Source organism: Protopterus annectens, chromosome 6.part1, assembly GCF_019279795.1.
Source record: "Protopterus annectens isolate FY-2018-M chromosome 6.part1, PAN1.0, whole genome shotgun sequence".
NCBI lineage: Eukaryota > Metazoa > Chordata > Ceratodontiformes > Protopteridae > Protopterus > Protopterus annectens.
In genome coordinates, this window is record NC_056738.1 from 413,652,669 (window position 1) to 413,673,163 (window position 20,495).

The 20,495-nt window shown below is 45.3% G+C and overlaps 1 protein-coding gene across 3 annotated transcripts in view; it reads right to left on the reverse strand.

The window, feature by feature from the left end:
* The window catches only part of SYVN1 (synoviolin 1), a 1,102,750-nt gene that overhangs the window by 512,332 nt on the left and 569,923 nt on the right, over nucleotides 1–20,495 (reverse strand). The window lies entirely within an intron of this gene.

The following is a 20,495-nucleotide window of genomic DNA, read 5'->3' on the forward strand; positions in this document are numbered from 1 at the left end:
CAGGATAATGTCCTTCACCCTCTGAGATAAAACAGTTTGGTTGGGATTTAAGGAATTTTCCAGGCAGTTAGCTGCAATGTTTTCAAGTTGGGATGCAGGGTCTTGAAATTGTTCTGCGTTAGAAGAAGAGGCCATAGGGGAAGAGGCCATGAATTTGCCTGAGACATGCTTCTCAATAGTGGGTACCAGTGTTGTCTTGGCCAGTCTGGAGCTATTAGTATCACTTTTGGCTGTTCCTCCCTGATCTTCAGTAGAACCTTGTACATCAATGGGAGAGGTGGAAAGGCATATACTGTTAGGGCATTCCAGCTGAAAGAGAGAGTCCACCCTCCATGCTTGTGAATTGTATGTCCTTGAGCAGAATGTCTTCAGTTGGTGGTTGAGTGGGGAGGCGAACAGATCTATCTCCGGCATTCCCCATGTCTTTGTTATGAGTTTGAAGATGTCTGGATGCAGCATCCATTCGTGTGCATCCATGGTAGTTCTGCTTAAGCTGTCTGCTAGTGCATTTTCTTTTCCTGGTACGAATTTGGCCTGCAGCTGGATATTGAGATTCAGGCATAGATTCCACAGATTCATAGCCATCCGGCATAGAGGGTAGGAATGTGTGCCTCCCTGTTTGTTTATGTACCACATGACCGTGGTGTTGTCTGTCCTTATTAACAGGTGTCCTTGTTGGAGGAAGGGTCTGAATGCCTCGATTGCATGCCTCACTGCCAGCATTTCCTTTTGGTTTATGTGCATGCTTAGCTGCCCTTGAGGCCATAGGCCGTGGATACGTTTGTCCTCCATGTGTGCTCCCCATCCTCGGTCTGAGGCATCCGTGGTGATGGTCTGCCTTGTTTTTGGTTTGTTGAAAGGCAACCCCACTATTGGACTGGCAGGCCTGAGCCCACCACAGGAATTCCTTTTGAAGGCATGGAATGATTGGCATCATGGTTTCTAGACTGTGACGGTGTTGAGACCATACACTCCTTAGGTACCATTGTAATTTCCTCATATGCAGCCTGGCATGTGGGATTAAAATTATGCAGGATGCCATGTAACCCAGGGCCTGCAGGACTTTCCTTGCAGTAAGCTGAGTTTGTCTTGTCAGAATCATGAAGTAATCTGGAAGTTGTTTTTGTTTTTCTTCTGTGAGAAAAGCCATCTGGGTGATTGTGTCCAGATCTGCACCCAAAAAGGTTATCCTTTGGGATGGTACTATTCTTGACTTTTGGATGTTGACTGTGTATCCCAAGGTCTGTAGCAGGTGTATGGCATAGGCCAAGTCCTTTAACAATTTTTTCTTGTTGTCCGCTTGTATTAGGCAGTCGTCCAGGTATGGATAAATTTGAATTCCCTGAAGTCTGCAATGTGCAATTACTGATGCCAGGCATTTCGTGAATACTCTGGGCGCAGTAGATAAGCCAAAGGGCAATGCTGAGAATTGATAATGCTCTGATCCTGCAAGAAATCTGAGGTGTCTTCTGCAATCTGGTCGGATAGGGACGTGCAGGTATGCCTCCTTGAGATCTAGAGTCACCAGCCAAGACTCCTTGCCCAACATGGGAAGAAGTTGCTGTAGGGTCAGTATTTTGAATTTTGGCACAATGAGATAAGTGTTCAGTGCGGACAGGTCGAGAATAGGCCTCCATTGGTTTTCTTTTCTTGGTACAAGGAATAGTCTGGAGTAAAATCCTTGGCCTTGTTCTGTACATGGTACCCTTTCTATAGCTTTCATCTGAAGTAAATTGCTGATTTGTCTTAAAGCCTCTGCCTTCTGGTTTGGTGGAAGGTTTGGCATTCCGCTTCTTTTTGGCAAAGTGTGGAAGTGAAACCTGTATCCTTTGTCTATTATTTGCAATGTCCATGTATCCTTTGTAATGCAATGCCAGTTTTTTGAGAATAAAGCCAGCTTTCCGCCCAAGGGTGCTTCCAGTTGATCCCTGGTAGGCGGAATCAGAGTCAAGTCATTGGGTCTGTCCTGTAGTAGTGGTTGTAGTTGTAGCTGTTGCACTACTCCTCTGGTTAGCAGGCTGCCACTGACTGCCTCTGTAGGGGCCCTTCGATTGACCTCTGCCTCTAGGGCGCCTGTTCCTGCCTCTCTGTGCTCTGGACGAGTCTGGAAAGGACCAATTCTTTGTAGGCCAGTTTCTGCTGAACCTCGGTGGTTGAACTTGCAGGAAATCTTTAACGGTTTGCACAGATTTTGCTTTTTCTTCAACCTTTTTTAGAATCTCCTGTGCAGGGGAGCCAAATAAATTTTGTTTCTCCATTGGAGCATCGAGGAGTTTAGCTTTGACATGGTCTGGCAAAGATTGCTCCTTCAGCCAGGCATGCCTACGAATAACTGCCCCAGTCATAGCTGATCTAAATGAAGCCTCCAGTGCATCATAGCCACATTTTAAAAATGATTACTAACCTGTTGTGAGTTATGTACCAAATCCTGAAGGGATTTACGGTCTGAGTTCAGGAGAAAAACGTTTCTTATTCAGTTGATCTAACAAAAATTCTTGGTACTGTATCATATGGAATTGACAGTTTAATGCCCTGGCAGAAAGAGTAGCAGATGTATAAACCTTTTTTCCCCATCTCTCTAAAGCTCTAGACTCTCTTTCAGAGGGTAGGGGATTTTTGGCAGTAGCGGCTGCAACCCCTTTAGGGCCCTGAGAAATAGTTTCTGGGTCTGCAGCATGGGATTTATACAGATGGAAATGAGAATCCGGGACCTTGTAATATCTGTCAGGTTTGGCAGGGGCCGGAGGAAGAGAATCAGGGGCTGTACTGACATAATTTTACACATCATCAATTACATTTAGAACAGGAGGTATAGCTAAGGGCCTATGCTGAGGCAAATGCAAAAAAGATCCTTAATCTTTTTCTAGAATCAGAGAAATCCTGACCTTGCCACTGAAAGTGCTCTCTCATGGAGTGTAAAGTCTCCCTAAAGGAAAATTCTTCAGGAGGGGAGGCCGAAGGGATAGATTCCTCTGCATCTGAATCCTCATAAGGCGAGTAAGCCCCTTCCTGGTGGTCTGACCAATCAGATCCATCCGTGGAGTAATCTGAGGAGTGAGGTTCAGAGGGGTCAGTCCTGGGCCTTTTGTCTGGAGGATGTTGAGAGGCCCTGTCTGGGTGAGGTTGTGAACCTCTAAGGAGATAAGGTCCTCAGCAAGGCTGAGGATCTGTAAACTAGAGGAAGGCCTCTGGGATATAGATTTGGCAGGCAAAGCTTTTGAAAGTTTGGCAGCTTTAGCCCTGGAGAAGGCCTTAATAGACATAGAAGCTGGGGGCCTAGCTGTCCCACGTGCAGGGGTAGAAATGTCCAAAGGTATGGTGTCAGACAATTCCTGAACACTAGCTTCGGTAGGGAGTTCTGAAGCCGACTCAGCCGGGGCCTCTCTGGCCTCGGTGGTCGGAAGTATGGTTTCGGAAGTAGGAATCGCCGTGGACTCGGTTTCAGCCAAAACCGAGACACTCGCGGTAGGCCTAGCCGTGGTTTCAGCCGAAACCGCGGGCCGCGAGTGTCGGTCCTTTTCCTTGCGTTTTTTGACCATATGCGAAGTCGGAGTCTCCGACGGCATTTTATATGCAAAACCGGCTCCAAAAAATTCCTCTGCAAACTCCGACCGACGTCTAAGAGTCTGTCGGTTGAAGGAGGCACAGGCTAAACAAGCTGATACGTCGTGGTCTGGGCCTAAGCAAGGAAGGCAGTAAGAATGGAAATCCTTATGAGGTATTTGTTTCCCACAAGTTAAACAATTATTTACTTTGTCTGACATCGGCTGAGGCAAGAAAGAGTCCCCAACGGGGTTTTTTCGAAGTCTTCGGTAGCTGAAATCTCTGGATCTGACCGACCGGCACTTGCGAACAGCTTCTGCTTCGGGCACCGCGCGGCAAGAAAGACTGAGGAAAATGGCGTTGGCTGATGCTTTTATACCCCAGACGCACTGACGTCGGGGAAAGTGCGACATCAGCCGAGGCCAGACCCAGACTTTGGAATCCGGCCGACCCGAAGGGCTGCCTGAGGCAGGACAACCCACATGTTATGACTGCAGATGCATCCTTGAAGGACATCAGGACATGCTGGAGGGATAGATTCCTGTCCCAGAGACTTCCCATACTCTGGAACAGGCTACCCATCTATGTCAAGCAAAGTTCTTCATTAGCACTCTTCAAAAAATATCTTGATGAGTGATGGGAAATAGGAAATACACCCCGGGGATCACTTCTGTCTCTCTGCTCGACAGTGGCACAGGAAAATAACTTTCTTGGGTGGCCTAAGCCAGGGAACCTTGTTGGCTAGGCTTACATAGGCCCTTGGGCCAATAGCCTAGTACCTACCTATGATACAACCCCTTACTGTGGATTTAACCATGGGCATGGCTGTTTTTCTGATATGGGCACACACTGGGCTATATCCGATTACCATGATTACAAAAGTCAACAGATGCCATTTCAACTATGCATCCAACCTAATGCACTTTGGATCAAGACTGTTAGTATCTCAACCTGAATCACTAAGTCTACTTACCCTCTGAACTGCTTGCAATCTCACTGGGGACCGGGGGGGTTTCTACCTATGCTAAAGTAGTCATATTTGACATTACATGGTCTGGCTAGTTCTCTGTTAGTCTGGCTTCAGACTTAAGCAGAGTACAGAGACAATCCTCATTAGAGTGATAAGTTATCTGCTAATGGCAAAGGATCAGTGGCAATATTCCACCTTGGTTGATCTAGTCCCAGTAGTGCAGAGGGATAAATGCCTTTGCTGTGCCTTAAGCTACCTGCGTTTAAGTAATGGCAGTGGCACTGGAAGGACAGAACTGAGAGGAGGGAGAGGCTGCCTAGGCTCACTGCAACAACAGTATTAAGAGCTTGGCGAACTCCATAATGCAAGCAGACCACCACTTGGGTGGGAGGTCATGCATGCTCATAAGTATTCACGCATGGCAAGGATTGCTTAGATCACAAAGCTGACAGTGTAGGAAGGGGTTTGGGCACACTCCTTGGCAGCAGCATGGCACAGCACCAGCATATTTGTTCTCACCAACCATACATGCAGACTGAGCCCAAGACAGGCAAAAGATGGGTCCAGGAAATGGGGTGAAGGAGAATGACTGGAGGAGCTAACGGTCAGCTACAGGGTAAAGCAGTAAAAATTCTATATGTTCATCTCCCAACAACCTTTGATGCCATGGACCATGGAAATCCTAACAAAGTCTGAGACAGCAATGTTTTATTAGATACTCTCCTTGAGTAACTTGTCTCTCACCTTTCAGGATGCACTCAAAAGTGGTACTCTGAATTCATCAGGTTTTTACACAAAGGAATGCAGTATACGCCATGATTCAATTTTGGCTCTTTTGCGGTTTACTGTGAATATGATGTCATTCAGAGGGGTCACTGCAAGGAAAGGCATTTTTCACCAGTCATATCCTGATGACATCCATCTAGATTTCTCACTCTTTCACTGAGAGCACACTGGACTTTTCAGCTTTACAGTACTACTTGGATTCAAATCTTGATTGAATTACTTGATGACCAACCCAGGTAAGACAAAGCAATGCTGGTGTATGTCACCATCTGCCCATCTCATCTTCCTCTGTTTTCTCCACTGATTATATACTGGCACTGTTCTGGATGACCATCTGACACTGAAAAACCAAGTGCCAGTCATCAGGACATATTTGATCTCGACTTCATTCTTAAGATGAAACTGATACTGTGTACCATTTTTGGGCATTTATAGACAGTGATTTATGTTCAGATTTGTTCCATCTCAATATTATAATGCTATGTGCCTTTGGCTTTCAAAAGGTGATCTGGCCCGCCTACAAAAGTTTCAGAATTTTGCACAAAGGATGACGCCTGGCATACCTCAACATGTCATGTAATATGCCTAAGTTGTGGGATCTGAGCAAGTTGCCATTGGCAGCAAGATGTGTTTCTAAGATTCTCATCTTTCATCTTCTCTAACATGGATCCTGTTCATGTGAAAACTGCGTATATATTACAACCCTGCTAGACAGCACAGGCTAGTCACGTGAGGGACTTCTAGTTGTTCCAGTGGTTTGTTATAAAACACCAAGCAAGGTTTCTTTTTGACTACCCAAATTGTTTGAAATTATCTGTCTTGAATGATTCAGGAATATTCTTTTTAGCAGGTCCCTGAGATACACACCAACAGGTTTTATTCTAATCCTTGTAGGGGCACATGTTTGCCTTTGAAATTTTAAATTTCCAAATAGAGGACTTGACATAACATTTTACTTGCTTATTTGCTGAGCTGTCAAAGATGGTGGAGAGGAGCTTTGAACTACTTAGTGTAAGTTACTCCATTTTATATAAAATGACTAGGCTTAGGCACATAAATACTTTTAAACAAAAATAAATTAAAACAGCTTCTATGAACTGAGACAAGTATACCCACTGAACTCAACAGATAATTAGAAAAGTACAGTTTTGTACCTACCATAAATGTAGATGTTCGAGGATCCACATTGCTGCAGTCCTAACCATTGGGTAGTAGTCTGTCCAGTCGTCGTCGGCCCGCAAAGTAAATATGCGGCAGGGCTCAATTAGACTGATGGATGTTAGACAGGGTACAGTACGTCAGCATGACCGACGCTAGATATCTTCTCTTTTTCTTTGCCCCAGACCAGATAAATGAGAGAAAGAAAAAACCAAAACAAAAACACCAAAAAAAAAACTATATAACCAATATATATATATAATATATATATATATATATATATATATATATAATACATAATATACATAATATACAGTAACCACCACACCCCACAGCGGGAGGGGAGGGGAGGGCAGAGGAGGACTGGAGCAATGTGGGAATGTGATCAGTATCTACATTTATGGTATGGTACAAACTGTCCTCATTTTCTTCATCCACGATTTCAGCCCAACCATTGGAGAAAAGCAATCCCAAAGCAGAGAGGTAAAGAAAAGGGGAATGCCAAAATGGAGGTGCAATGCTGCCAAAATGCCTTGCAAAATGGCTGAAAACCAGCAGAGGATGATAGAGGTAGTGAGAAAGTATGCACTGGTAAAGAAGTAGCTGCCTCTGAAATATTCCAAGCCCCTTAAAATGCTGTTAGTTGAGTAGCCTAGTGGAAAATGGGCCTGGCCCCTAGTGGAATGAGGCCCTATCCTGTGGAATATGGGAAAACAAAAACCCAATAACAAAAAAAAAAAAAAAAATAAAATTAGAAATGCTTAGAGGCTTAGACACAGGACTGCCCTGAGAGAAACAAACAAAAAGAGAAAACAACTGCTGAGACTGCCTGAAATCTGATACCCTTAAATAATATTACACCTGCTAACTTGTTTAATCTAAAGTGTATAAAAATTTTCCCTAATGTTTAGTTTGGTGCAAAGTTATTTTAGAAATGGGAAAAACATATAGAAAGAGAAGGCATGACACCTGATACTAAATCATAAAGAAAATCAGAATTAGTGCAGCAAATGGGAGAAAAAACCTTAAATCCATGCAAAGGCTAACAAAAGCAGTCTTCCATGACAAATCTTTTAAATCAGCCCATCAAAGTACCTCAAAACAAAGTAAGTAGTCAAATTTCAAAAAAAAGGCAGAGCAGTAAGTTTTTCAGGAAAAAACTAGAGATGCAAGTTTCAAAAAAGGAAAATTGGGATTATTCTCAAAACAAACGTGGATCCCAAGCTGAAGTAAGGATGAAATTGGGCAGAAATGAATTGGCCCCTGGAAAGAAAACAATTGAACCAATAATGAGATAAAAGAAGTGATTAACAAAATTAGGCTCAACAATGAATCAATTCAGCCTTTGTATGGAAGAAAAATAAAAAAATTATTCAAATTACTTATATTACTCTCATAAATCTTATCCCAACTTCTGCATCTAATTTCAGAAATCATACACCATCCGGACTTCATGAATTTCCTTAAACTTAATATGCCATACTTTTGTAATGTAAGACAACTGAAGTTGACATGAGGCTCTTGAGACCGGAGAGTGAAGAACAGAGAGAGGCTTGTGGCAAAGCAATGAGAAAGAGGCTGTGTTTTACTGAGAAAGGCCACAGAGCTAGCCAGTCAAGGACTCTGATATCAAGGTAAAATCATCCTCAGGCTTCCTTGTCCTGGGGCTTCTTTACTAGACTCCTCTTGGCAAAGTACCATTGCTGCTTTTAAAATAAGAAGAGCAGAAAAAAAAGAAAGAAAAGAAACACCTGTATGAGAAGAAGCCAAAACTTTGAAAGAGAACCACTTGGTGAAAGCTGGTGACACTTGAAACTTTGGCAGCTGGTGGTTTGTGGTTTATCTACCAGCTGAAAGTCTTGAGTTAACTGGCAATCTCCTATGTGCTAAAAGATCCAGTGAGAAGTTTCCACTTCCATTTAGATCCATGATATGTCTCTGCTCTTCCAGCTAATCCTAAGAACATCCATCTGTTAATCATTCACTTTCCCTTAAAAGGTTTAACATGATTTTTAATGACACATCGTTTCTGCTAAGAACTACCTAATTAAGTACTTTCTAACAAGTTAAACCCAACTTTCTGACACGAAAATTTTTCAAAATGCACTGCAAACTGTGCTTCAGAACAAATGCGAAGCTAGAAAGAAAGAACTGCTCGGAAATGCATTGAATCGCATGAAAGATCGAAGTGAGAGCTATGTCGCACGGCCTTGCTCATACACTAGACTGCCATATGGCCGTCATGCGAGCCCGGACCTGACCGGATGAGGACTGCCTGGTGGTGGAATGAAGAACATCACACATATACTCTGGCAGTTTGGGCATGCTGGAACATCTGGTTTTCTTCCTTTGGACTACTGATAAGCTGTGCAGATGAGCAGAGTTCTACACTACAGTCCTGAGCTGGCACTCCTGACTAAACATTACACTTCTTGTTCTTTCTCTAAACTCTTACTTCCAAGTGTGATTTATATATCCTTTATTAACTGACTGGGAACTAGTTTGCTAGCATAGAATATTACATCCTGGATACACAAGAGAATGAATGTCTTTCCTTACTGATAATTCTTGGCTTAGGCTAGCCTTTTCCTGTAATCTCTCCCTCTCAGCAGCTGCATTTCTAAACCAGAATCACAATTCTGAAACTTTACTTTTTCTTCTGCCACTGGTAAAGTACAGTTGTGTACACTTACCATACATGTAAGATATTAGAGTGTATTCACTGTTGCAGTCATCACACTAGAGTTTATTTGTCTGCAGGTAGCCCTCAGTCGGCCCGAATACCAGAGACTTAGTATTTCTGCGTCGGATGCTATCACTCCAGGACAGACATCAGGTCATCAGGGGGTATAAAAACAGGCAGCAGACGCCATTACATCAGTTTTTCTTGCCCCAAATGTCAGGAGCCCCCCAAATAGGGAGCTAAGTTATGGTGGGGGGAAAACACCATCAGTAAAAAGTAAATACCAATACCCCAGAAAGGGGGGAGTACAAGGCAGAGAGTTTAGAGAGTGTGTGAGAGAGGAACCAGGGGGCTGGAGGGAGGGAAACCAGGACTGCAACAGTGAATACACTTGAACATCTACGTTTGAAGTGTACACAACTGTAGTATGTTCTTCGTGTTTCACTGTTGCAGTCATCACACTTGGATAGATTCCCAAAGCTAAAGAAGGGTGGAAGCAGTCAAGAATAGTTAGGGCTGGCTAGTATGCCTTGCAGGACTGCTGCTACAAAATCTGCCCTGGATTTCGAAAAGATAGGCAGGTGGTAATACTTGGTGAAGGTGTGTACAGAACACCAGGTAGCAGCTTCCAGGATGTCCGTGGTAGGGAGTCCCCCCCTGAGAAATGCTGTAGAGGTAGATGTTGCTCTAGTGGAATGTGTTCTGACCCCCTGAGGGGTTGGTTTCCCATGGTGCTTGTAGCAGAAATGGATGCAATGCGTTATCCATTTGGAAACTGTTTTGAAGTGGCCTTGCGCCCTCTGCCCCAGCTGCAAAGCTGACATGTAACTGGTCAGATTTTCTGAAGGACTTAGTCCTATCAAGGTAGAATCAGAGCTGCCTGTGCACATCCAAGGAGTGCAGGATCCCTTCCCCTTTATTTTGAGGATTAGGGAAGAAGGATGGCAAATGTATGGATTGGTTGAGAGCCACACTGGACACCACTTTAGGCATAAAGGAAGGGTCTGTCCTGAGGAAACCCTGTCAGCATGGAAAATAATGAAGAGTGCCACAGTCATAAGTGCTTGTAGCTCAGACACTTTCCTAGCTGAAGTGATGGCCAGAAACACTACTGTTTTCCAAGAGAGAATTTTTAATTCTGCTGACACTGCAGGCTCAAAGGGGGGGGGGGGTGTGTGTGTGATCTTTTCCAGTACAAAGTTAAGGTCCTAAGCAGGGGTGGGTGTTCTCCTTGGTGGCCTTAAGTTGTTTGCCCCTCTCAGGAACCGTTTGATAAGAGGGTGTGAGGAGAGAGGTGGCTCAGTGTTGTAATGAGCCGAAATGGCTGAGGCATGCATCTTAATGGAGAAGGACAGGCCTCTGTGGAGTAGATCTGCTAAGTAATCCAGGATTACAGACAGGGAGGGCAGAGTTGTGTCCTCGCCTTTAGATAGAATCCAGGAGCAGTACCTTTTCCACTTATCAGCATAGGATTTTCTTGTACTGGGTCTTCTGGCTTAAAGAATGACATCTAGCACCTGCTTGCTTAAGGTTTCTGGGGGAGAATTCAAGGGATAAACCAGACTGCAAGATTTAGGGTTTGCAGTTGCAGATGCAAGATCTGTCCCTCCTGCTGAGAGAGCAGTGTTGGGTTCTGGTGTAGGTGCCAGGGTGGCACTGGTGTCAGGCTGCACAGGAGTGGGTACCAGTGCTGGCGTGGCCAGTCTGGGGCAATCAGAATTGTCCTTGGTCTGTCCTGTCCTATTCTGAGTAATACTCTTGGGAGAAGGGGCAGAGGTGGGAAGGCATAGATTAAGAGATTTACCCACTGAAAAGATAGGGCATTCACTTTCCAGGCCCTGCTGTGAGGGTTCCTGGTGCAGAATTTGCTGAGCTGGTGGATGCAGGGGGATGCAAAGAGATCCACCTCTGGGGTCTCCCATTTCTGAATCAGAAGGTTGAATGTGCTGGGCTCTAATTGGAACTAGTATGGGTCTAGGAGATTTCTGCTCAAGTCATCTGCCTGGCAGGAACTGAGTTTGCAGATGGACTTGCATGTCCAAGGCAGTGTTCCACAGGGCCATGGCTAACCTGCAGAGTGGGTAAGAGTAGGTTCCCCCCTGCTTGCTGATGTACCACATAACTGTGGTGTCTGTTTTTATTAGTAGTTGTCCTGGAGAGAGTAGGGATCTGAAAATTGTCAGGGCATGCTGCACAGCTAGCATCTCATTTTGGCTGATGTGCAGATGAATTTGACTTGGGCTCCAGTGGCCTTGAATGCATTTGCCGTCTGTGTGTGCTCCCCAGGCACAGTCTGATGCGTCTGTGGTTAGGGTCTGAGTGGCGTGGGGATGAGTAAAGAGCAGTCCCTTGTGGTTGCATACTGCTGCCCACCAAAGAAACTATGCCCTTAGGGTATGATAGGAATCGCAGTTTCTAGGTCCTGAGAATGTTGGCATCAAAGACTTAAGTACCAATGAAGTTTCCTCATATGCAGTCTGACCTATGGAATTAGCAGGATGCATGAGGCCATGAATCCTAGGGCCTGCAGGATTTTCCTTGCAGATAGCTGGGTTCTGATGGCCATTTGTTTGAAACACGCTGTCAGATAGACTTGCTTTTCTGAAGTGAGGAATGCCATCTGGGATGCTGTGTCCAAGCTTGCTCCCAGGAATACAATCTTTTAACTGGGCACCAGTTTTGATTTCTTTTCGTAGATGGTGTACCCCAGGGTATGTGAGAAGGTTTTTTTTTTTTTTACAAATGTCAGGTGCTGCAAAAGCAATTCCTGACTGACTGCCTGAATCAGGCAGTCGTCCAAGTACGGGTAAATTTGGATATTTTTCTGCCTGCAGTAAGCAATGCTGGAGCCAGGCATTTTGTGAATACTCTGGGAGCAGTGGATAAGCCAAAGGGAAGTGCAGAGAACTAATAATGCATAGATCCGGCCCTGAAATGTAGATATTTCCTGCATGACACCCTTATAGGGATGTGCAGATAGGTTTCTTTTAAGTCTAGGGTGACTAACCAGGCATCCTTGGCTAGCATAGGTAGAAGCGAAGTTGCAGGGTAAGCATCTTGAATTTTGGTACCACCAGGAAGGTGTTGAGAATTGAAAGATCCAGGATTAGGTGCCAAGAGCCCTCTTTTCTGGGAACCAGGAAAAGTCTGGAATAGAATCCATGACCTATCTGTTCCGCCTGAAGCGGCTGAATAGCCCTGATAGACAGCAGGGATAGGAGTTGGTTTTGTGCCTCTGCCCACTGGTTTGGAGGAAGGTCTGGGAACCCTTTTGGGATTGGCAGAGAGGGAATTAGAATTTGTACCCCTGGGATACAATATAGAGGATCCATTGGCCTTTTGTGACGGACATCCAGTTTTTTGCATGAAGGGCAGGTTTTCCTCCTAGGGGCACAAGCAGTTGGGCAGAGGTGGGGAGTGGAGTAGAGATGTCATTGTGAGTTATTTCCATAAGGAGGTGGCTTACCACTCCGTTTTTGGGGTGGGGGCACTCCATTGCTTAGTTCTCTGCATACCCTAAGACTGTAGTCTACGTGGTCTGTTTCCCCTGGGTCTAGTTTGAGATGGCCTGGAGGGGGCTGGAAAGGACCAGTGTTTCAAGGGGCAATGCCTACTGAATCTAGGAGGCTGTTCTTGTAGGAATTCTTTAACTGTCTGCATAGATGTAGCTTTTTCTTCCATCTTTTTAATAGCCTCTTCTGCTTTGGTGCCAAACAAATTGTCCTTGTTTAAAGGAGCATCTAATAACTCTGATTTGACATGGTCTGGCAAGGTCTGCTCCTTAAGCCAAGCATGCCTTCTCAGTACAGAACCAGTGACTGCTGCCCTGCAAGATGCTTTTAGGGCATCAAAGCCACACTGCAATGTATGCTTGCTGACTTGGCTTGCTGAGTGCATAAGCTCCTGCAATTCTTTACTTTCAGCACAGTCTGTAAAGGTTGCTACTTTTTGCGTAATAAGTTCCATAATATGTTGTTGGTACTTCAGCATGTGAAAAGTACAGTTTTGTACCTACCATAAATGTAGATGTCCGATAGATATGCAACTGCAGTCCTGACATATGGGTTGTCCTGCATCTTCTTCAGTGTTTCTTGCCCCAGATGCCAGGTGCCCTCCAAGGAAGGCTAAATTTTGTGAATGGATAAGCAAAAATTTCAAGACATGCACAACAGTAATAAACAGATACACCATAACAGATATCCCCAGCTAAATAAAACAGAGGGGTAGGAGGGAGGGAAAACCTGACTGCAGTTGCATATCTATCGGACATCTACATTTATGGTAGGTACAAAACTGTACTATGTCCTTCAAGAATGCAACTGCAGTCCTGACATATGGGTTGAATACCATAGCCAAGCGGGGGTGGTAGGATCTAAGCAAGGGATGGTGTAGCTAAAAGACCCTGCAGGACTGCAGAAGCAAAGCCTGCTCGGGATCTGGAGTATAAAGGCAGGCTGTAGTGTTTGGTAAATGTATGCACGGAGCTCCATGTAGCAGCCTCTAGAGTGTCCTTTGTAGCCACTCCTCTTAGAAAGGCTGTGGATGTGGCTATAGCTCTGGTTGAGTGTGGTCTTATATTGGCTGGCACACTCTTTCCATGGAAGGAGTAACAGAATCTGATGCAGTTTCCAATCCATTTTGAAATTGTTTGTTTGGAGACTGCCTTTCCTTGCACGCCGGCACCATAGGCTACAAATAGTTGGTCAGACTTCCTGGTGGTCTTTGTTCTGTCCAAGTAGTAGTGTAATTGTCTGTGTATGTCTAAAGTATGCAGCAGCTTTTCCCCTTTATTTTGAGGATTGGGAAAGAAAGTAGGCAGGTGAATTGCTTGATTTAGAGACACCCTGGATATCACCTTTGGCATAAATGAAGGATTGGTCCTTAGAGAAACTCTGTCCTGATGGAAAATGAGAAAGGGAGGTACTGCCATGAGGGCCTGTATCTCCAAGACTCTTCTTGCTGAGGTAACTGCCAACAGGAAGGCTGTTTTCCAGGAAAGGAATTGCATTTCTGAAGTTGCTGCTGGTTCAAAAGGAGGAAGAGTTAATTTTTCCAAGACGTAGTTGAGGTCCCATGCAGGAACTGGTGGTTTTCTGGGAGGCTTGATATTCTTTATCCCTCTTAGGAACTGTCTTAGCAAGGGATGCGAAAACACAGGTGGATCACAGTTGAAGTTTGCTGAGATTGCTGAAGCGTGTATTTTAATGGATGAATATGAGAGGCCCTTATGAAACATTTCTGCCAAGTATTCTAATATCTGAGGTATGCTCATCACTGATGCATCCTGTCCCTTTTTGGCATTCCAGATGATGAATCTCTTCCATTTGGCATAGGTTTTTCTGGTGGAAGGTCTGCGTGCTTCCAGCAAGATTTCCTGAACCTTTTCGGAGAGGGTGTCATGGGACAAAGTCATGGAACCCTCCAAGCTGCCAGTTGCAATGTTTGCATGTTTTGATGAACAGTCCTGTAATTGTGTTGTGTTAGGAGCAGAGGCCATTGGGGCAAGGGCCACGGTTTGGAGTGAGTTATGCTCAGTAGCAAGGGATACCAATGCTGCCTCGGCCAGTCTGGAGCTATAAGTACTCCTTCTGGTTGCTCTGCTTTGATCTTCAGTAACACCTTGGTCAGTAATGGTAGAGGAGGGAATGCATAGATTTTCAGGGTATTCCAGCTGAAGGAGAGAGCATCCGTTCTCCAGGCTAGAGGATGGTGTGTCCTTGAGCAGAACTTGTCCAGGTGGTGATTTAGATGAGAAGCAAATAGATCTATGTCTGGTCTTCCCCATGCAGTTGTTATTTGTGAAAAAATGTCTGGATGCAGCATCCATTCGTGTGGATCCATGAAATTTCTGCTCAACCTGTCCGCCAGTACATTGTCCTTGCCCGGAACAAACTGGGATTGCAAATGGATGTTCAGTTTCAGGGATTTTTCCCAAAGATACATGGTTAGTCTGCAGAGGGGATACGAGTGAGTGCCTCCTTGTTTGTTTATATACCACATGACAGTGGTGTTGTCTGTCTTTATTAGCAGATGGCCTTGTTGAAGAGATTTTCCAAAGGCTTCTATGGCATGCATCACTGCCAACATCTCTTTTTGATTTATGTGCAGAGGCATTTCCGTGGGAGTCCATTGGCCTTGAATGCATCTGTCCTCAATGTGCGCCCCCCATCCATGATCTGAGGCGTCTGTTGTAATGGTTTGACTTGCTTGAACTTTGTTGAAGGACATGCCTTGGTTTAACTGGCTTGCTTGAGCCCACCACAAAAATTCCCTTTGCAGGCATGGAATGAGTGGTATTACGTCTTCCAGGTTGTGGCTGTGTTGAGACCATAAGCTTTTTAGATACCATTGTAGCTTTCTCATGTGTAGTCTTGCCAGGGGGATCAGAAGGATGCAAGATGCCATGAAACCCAGGGCCTGCAGGATCTTCCTTGCGGTCAGCTGGGTAAGTTTTGCTAGGCTTTTGAAGTAATCTGGTAAATGCTGTTGTTTCTCCTCTGTGAGGAAAGCCATTTGTGATTGTGTGTCCAGTTTTGCTCCTAGAAAAATAATCTTTTGGGATGGTAATAGTCTTGATTTTTGAATGTTGACTGTGTATCCCAAAGCCTGTAGCAACTGAATGACATAGTCCAAGTTTTTTATCAATGCTTGTTTGCTGTCTGCTTGTATGAGGCAGTCGTCCAGGTAAGGGTATATTTGAATCCCCTGGAGTCTGCAATGTGCAACTACTGATGCCAGGCATTTCGTGAATACTCTGGGCGCAGTAGATAAGCCAAACGGCAATGCTGAGAATTGATAATGCTCTGTTCCTGCAAGAAATCTGAGGTATCTTCTGCAGCTGTGTCTGATTGGGACATGCAGGTATGCCTCCTTGAGGTCCAGAGTAATCAGCCAAGACCCCTTGCCCAGCATGGGAAGGAGTTGCTGTAACGTCAGCATTTTGAATTCTGGCACAATGAGCAAGGTGTTTAGAATAGACAAGTCCAGTATAGGCCTCCATTGCTTTTCTTTTCTTGGAACAAGGAACAGTCTTGAATAGAATCCCTGGCCTTGTTCCTGAGGAGGAACTTTTTCTATAGCTTTTATTTGTAACAGCTTTGCAACTTGTAAGAGAGCCTCTGCCCTTTGATTTGTGGCAGGTTTGGCATGCCTTGTCTCGTTGGTAAGGTGTGGAAGTGGAACCTGTAACCTCTGTCTATTATGTCCAGAATCCATTTATCCTTGGTTAAAATGTGCCAGTTCTTTGAGAATAAGGATAATTTTCCGCCGAGAGGAGCTTCTCTTTGAGCCTTTGTAGGCGGATCGATAGTCAAGTCATTGTGATTGTCCCTGTGGTGCAGGTGAACTCCCTGTGCCACTTCTTTGATTTGGTGGTTGCCATTGGCGGCCCCTGTAGGAGCCTCGGTATTGCCCTCTACCTCGAGCATGCCTGTTCTTTCCCCTTTGAAACTTGTCCAAGTCTGGAAAGGACCAATTCTTAGAAGACCAATTCCTACTGAATCTGGGAGGTTGAACCTGGAGGAAATCCTTGACAGTCTGTACTGATTTTGCCTTTTCCTCAATAGACTTCAACACATCCTGTGCATTAGCACCAAAAAGCTTTTCTTTTTCCAGAGGTGCATCCAGGAGCTTAACTTTAACATGGTCTGGCAGTGGCTGTTCTTTCAACAAAGCATGTCTACGTATAACAGCCCCTGTCATGGCTGCCCTACATGAAGCTTCCAATGCATCATAACCACACTGTAGAAAATGATAGCTAACCTGCTGAGTGTTATGAACCAAATCCTGCAATGCCTTTCTATCTATAGGCTCAGGAGAGGCTAACTTTTTCTGCAAATCATCCATTAAGAAATCCTGGTACTGAAACATATGAAAAAGGCAGTTAAGTGACCTCATGGCAAGGGTGGAAGAGGTATAAACTTTTTTGCCCCATCTCTCCAGGGACCTAGCTTCCCTGTCAGCGGGCAGAGGGTTTTTGGCCGAGGAAGAAGCCACTGCCTTGGGGCCCTGTGAAATAGTCTCTAAATCCACAGAGTAGGCCTTAAAGAGATGCTTATGGGTTTCAGGGACCCTGTAATATCTGTCAGGTTTGACAGGAGCAGGAGGGAGAGAATCAGGCGAAGCACTGGAGTCTGAGTATACATCATCAAGGACATCCAACACTGGAGGAATAGCTAAAGGTCTGTGTTGGGGCAGCTTAAGGAAGGTACGTAGCCTTTTCCTGGAGTCAGAGAATTCCTGACCCTGCCACTGAAAATGTTCTCTCATGGAGTGGAGAACTTCACCAAAAGAAATATCCTCTGGAGGGGAGGCAGAGGGAATAGAATCCTCAGCATCCGAATCCTCATAGGCCTGGAAGGATTCTTCCTGGATATCTGAGTGCTCTGAATCCCCAGAGGCTTCATCTGAGGACAGGGTGTCTGCCTGCTCAGTTCTAGGCCTTTTATCTGCAGGCGGCTGGGAACCTCTGTCCGGGTGCGGCTGAGAACCTCTGATAACAGAGATTAAATCTGCAGCAAGAGTCATGATCTGTCTATCAGAAGAGGGACCCTGAGCAGTAGGCTTAGGGTGGGCCTTGGCCTGGCTGGCAGCCTTAGCATGTGCAAAGGCCTTGATGGACATGGATACCGAAGGCCTAGCTGCTCCACGTGCAGGGGTAACCTTGTCCACAGGAATGTTGTCGGGTAAATCCAGAGCTTCGGTTTCTGGAGGAAAATCAACAACCGGCACCGGTGAAATCTCGGGGACCGAAGAATGCGTTAAAGCGGTGTCGTCGGCCTGGGGCGGTAGAATTACCGCTTCCGAAGGGACCGAAACACTCGCGGAGGTCTTAGGTGTGGCATCAGTGGAAGACGCGGGCCGAGGATGTCGGTCCCGGTCCTTGCGTTTTTTGGTAGATTGTGTTGTCGGTTGTTCCGACGGCATGATATAAGCAAAGGATTCGCCAAAAAAGTCTTCGGCAAATTCTGCCCGGCGCCTGAGTGTGCACTTATTAAAGCAAGCACAGGCAGCACAGGCCGAGACGTCGTGGTCAGGGCCCAGGCAAGGGAGGCAGTAAGAATGGAAGTCCTTATGAGGTATTTGTTTACCACAAGACAAACAATTATTAACTTTTCAATTTTTTCTGACATCAGCTGAGGCAAGAAAAAATGTTCCCCAATGGGGTACTTAGCTTTTAGATGACTTCGGTAACTGAAACACAGGAGCTGACCGACCGGCACTTGCGAACTGTTTCTGCTTCGGGCACAGCGCGGCAAGAAAGACTGAAGAAGATGGCGTCGGTGGATGCCTTTATACCCCAGCTGCTCTGACGTCGGGGAGGAGGCGACATCAGCCGACGCCGGACCCAGACTTTGGAATCCGGCCGACCGAAGGGCTGCCCGAGGCAGGACAACCCATGTCAGGACTGCAGTTGCATTCTGGAAGGACATCTAACAATTCAAAGCCCTAATGGCAAGAGTTGCAGAGGTATATAGTTTCCTACCCCATCTATCCAAAGCTGTGGAATCCCTACCCGAAGGGATGGGAGTCTTAGCTGCAGTTGCCTTGATACTTTTAGGTCTCTTGGAAATGATCTCTGGGTGAGCAGTAGGATTTTTCAAAAGAAATTTGTGAGAGTCAGGTACTCTGTAGTACCTGTCTGGCTTCCTAGGGGCAGGGGGTAAAGTGTCAGGAGTAAGACTGGATTCCATAAAGACAATCAACAATTTCCAGGACTGGGGGGTATTGCTAAAGGCCTGTGTTGTGGCAAATCTAGAAATTCTCTGAGTCACTTTTTGGAGTGAGGACAGTCTTGGCATTCCCAGTGGAAATGCTCTCTTAAAGTATGTACGGTTTAAGAGAGCATAAAGTATGCTCTCTTAAAGTATGTATGGTTTCACCAAAAGAAAGAACTCTGGAGGAGAGGCAGAGGGAATGGATTCCTCTGCATCTGAATCCTCATAAGCAGATAAGGGCATGTCTTCATAATCAGATACCTCAGAGTCGTCAGACTCTTGGTCTGTTGAAGTTGCTAGGGACTGGACTCTTTCTTTTAGCAGGGGAAGGCTGACTTCCCCTAATCAGCATAATAGGGTGGTCTGCCATTCTAAGCATTTCATGTTGTGGCAAGGGAGCAGGTGCATGCGTTTTGGTCATCGGTTTTCTAGGCGTAGCGCATACTCTTGGCCTTAGAAACTCTGCAGGTGTAGACAGAACTGAAGTCAGTTTGTGTCGAACAGCAGTAGTGCGAAGAACTTCCTCAGAAGCCGGTGCCTGCTCAGTGGCTCCAGACCCATTAAAGGTAGAGACATCCGCAGGTTCCATAGTCGAAGAAGAGTCTTGCGGCATAGCAGACTCCGAATGGGTCTCGGTAGAGGCCTGCAAATCCACTGAAGCGGGCATCATGGGCTGCAAAAGCGCATCACTGAGTACTGGAGAACTGGTGACTAGCTTAACGGAATCGTTGTCTGCAGCTTTGGACCTGTGTGGTCTGTCTCTGTCTTTATCCTTACATTTTTTCGAAATATAGGTAGTCGGATGGCTTACTGAAGCCATTTCAGAATATGGAGATAGAGAGAGAGAGAGAAAGTATTTAGTGACAATAAGGGCCCAATGACGAATGGTTCGGGCGCTGAACAAGGCACAAAACCGACAGCGAGGTATGTCGTGGTCTGGGCCTAAACAGGTGACGCAGTAAGAACACAGGTAAGACAATTGTTAACTTTTTCTGACATCTGTTAGAACAAGAAAAAAGGATCCCCAACAGGGTAGTTAGCTTTAGAAGACTTCAAGATGATTCAATTCATAAACGAAATCTCAGTTAGCGGCCGACTGGCACTTGCTAACTGCTTCTGCTTCAGGCTCCTTGGCAAGAAAGACTGATGTAATGGTGTCTGCTCTGCCTGTTTTTATACCCCTGACAACCTGACGTCACAGAAATACTAAATCTCTGGTATTCGGGCCGACTGAGGGCTATCTGCAGGCAGATAACCCTAGTGCGATGACTGCAACAGTGAAACATGAAGAGCATCTGGTGTTACTCATACAACCTCTGGTTCTAAGTCTTCATGCATCTCTAGTAAATTACATTCTTCTCAACATATCTGCTATGTGCAATTCCTTGCCTAGGGTCTATAGTTCACTATTGGATCATATCTCCACATCTCTCAACTGTCCAGATTTTTGACTATTGTTGGTATTTTCCATATTAAAATTTGTGCTTTTCTGGCATATCACTTTGTTCTGAAGTCACAAAATAATGACAGACATTTGTGATTCAGAGTTCATATCCTTCAGAAAATGCATGCCAACATAGCACCATTTATTCCAGCAACTTTCTACATTTGCAAGAGCAATAATTAAAACATGTTCCCG